The 2,342-nt window shown below is 42.6% G+C and overlaps 1 non-coding gene across 1 annotated transcript; it reads right to left on the bottom strand.

Annotated features, from left to right (window-relative positions):
• On the bottom strand, positions 1 to 72 carry TRNAA-CGC (transfer RNA alanine (anticodon CGC)). The gene has a single exon. It is a non-coding gene; the product is annotated as a tRNA-Ala (tRNA).
• Between the last annotated feature and the right edge of the window lie 2,270 nt (positions 73 to 2,342).

A 2,342-nucleotide genomic window follows, 5' to 3' on the forward strand; every position in this document is an offset into this window, starting at 1 on the left:
TGGAGGAGCCGGGGGTTGAACCCAGGACCTCGTGCATGCGAAGCACGCGCTCTACCACTGAGCTACACCCCCTGTTGCAGAAGCTCCTTGGGGATCATTTATAAAATACTACTTTTATTTTGAGATTGGCTTTATTTTCTAATGGAGAAAATCCACTGGGTTAAATCCCACCATTTGTGAAATTACTAAACTGGATATTGTCTAGCGGCTTCACTCAGGTTACAGTCCGACTGACACAGTCTCTGATTCTAGGACTTTCCTACTTCTGTTAGCCTGCTGCAAGGTCCACTCACAAGAAACTACGTGAAAATTACTTTCTTTCGCCTGGAAAAGTCACGGATTTCCGACACAAATCTCCAGCAGTACTGGCTCAGATGAAGTGCTTTTCAGCCCAGAGGCAGCCGAATTGAATCCCGCACCAGGTTGGGTCGGATGAGGGCCAACAAACATCCTTTATCCAGCTGACACTCATTGTTTGCTCACGCATCACCACATATTCTGAGATTGTCTTCAGTTCTGGTTCCACATCCCCCCACCTCTTGAGGGTTATGTCTACAAAGGATTTCAAGGGGGAAAAAAATCTTTAGTTCTATCAACTAAAAAAAATCTAAAGTTCTATCAACTTAAAAAAAAGCTGTCATGGGAATTCCCTTGGTGGTCCAGTGGTTAGGACTTCACGCTTTCGCTGCCGAGGGCACAGTTTCAGTCCTTGGTGGGGGAGTTAGGATCCTGCAAGCCACGCAGCACAGCAAAAGAAAAAAAAAAAAAGAAAAAGAAAAGAAAAAGAAAAAAGTGACATTTTTCTAGACTGGGGGAATGAAAGGACAAACACAGGGCAGCGAAACAACATTGGGGAACCTAGCAACTGTCAAACTGCTTTCCCTGAAGGAACCCATTATCACAGTGGGAAAACCTGCAATTCTTCAGAACATGAAAATTCGAGGAGGTCCTGGGTAACTCAAAGCTGATAGTACTGGCCGCGTGGGAAAGAGCAGAGGTAATAGCTCTTTTCTCGCCGGGATGCTTTCAGCTTTGTGTAAGGCCAATGACCTCCATGAGTCCAAAGCCCTAAACTATACTTCTTTATCATGATCTTCATATGATATTGATGGAAGTAATCCAGGAAGCTTTTCATTTAATGGCTTGAAAATACCGGACATAAGTGTTTATTGGTGAAGGCAGGGACGACTGGAGGCACGCAACTCCAATTCTTCTTGCCTTAGCCCTCTAAGCCCTTTTCTTGAGAAAGTGAATTCAGAAGCATTTGTATTAGGGTGACACATTACAGGAAGGAGAATTTGTTTTGACACAAACTGTGGGCTTTTCAAATCATGGGGAGGGAATCCTGATTTTAGTCCAGCCTTTTAGAGCTCTTCCAACTAAGCTATGTTGACCAAATCTCTACTGTCATCAGCAATAATAATTTTCTCCACTTTCAAGTTTGGAAAGCACAGCAATCCTTGAGAGATGTTGTTTCCTTTTTCCCTCACTTTGAGAAAGTTGGTGTCTGATATCCTGCCACATTTGGTAATTAGTTTCAACTACTAGCAACAATGGATGTGGGAAGGGAGCGAGGAGAGAAAATCAGTGGGTAGGTTTTCTGTTCCTCAGTCTTCAGTCTTTTAATTGACATAGGCAGAGCCGAGAACACAAAGGAATCCATTAACAAAAGTTGACTATGAGCCTCTTTTCCTTTCCTTTGTATCTTTTTCTTTCCTTTTCCTGGGTGAACTGTGATACGGAACAAAAGGGAGCATGGGCTCACTCTCTTATTTCTTCTTATGTTACTTGTGGTGATGCAGTTAGGTTGGTAGATGCCAGAGTCATAGAGTTGAAATAGATCAGCTTAAAAGCAATCTTTTGGGTAATGGATTTACTTTGGATGTGAGCAGGGGAAAAAAAAATGACTAAAGAATTTTTTTTGGTGGGGAAATTTGGATGTGTTCTTGAAATATAGTATTCGTGAGGAAAGGGAAAAGCAGTAACGCAGTCCAAGATTACCTGGATTCTCCTGCATGCTCAGCTTATGCTCTACCAGTGAGCTACACAACCAGATAGACCCTATACTTCAATAAATCTATAACTGATGATTGCCCTGCTTCTTACTGAGGAGTCATTTTTCCTTTTCCCCTACATTGTTTCCAACTTTTATTTGGAAGCCAGATGGAACTTGGCTTTCTTCTAGGAAGGTCTTTAGAGCATGTTAGGGTGTTCCTTCACTTCTCACATCCTGCCATTGGCTTCGACTAGCTTCTGAAAAGCAGGACCTTGAGGGGCAAATCCAGGGCAGCAATAGAATGAGAAAGTCATAAATGTATACAATCCAGTGATGTTTTGCTCTG

This window comes from Neophocaena asiaeorientalis, unplaced genomic scaffold, assembly GCF_003031525.2.
Source record: "Neophocaena asiaeorientalis asiaeorientalis breed wild unplaced genomic scaffold, Neophocaena_asiaeorientalis_V1.1 scaffold239, whole genome shotgun sequence".
In the NCBI taxonomy this organism is placed as follows: Eukaryota; Metazoa; Chordata; class Mammalia; order Artiodactyla; family Phocoenidae; genus Neophocaena; species Neophocaena asiaeorientalis.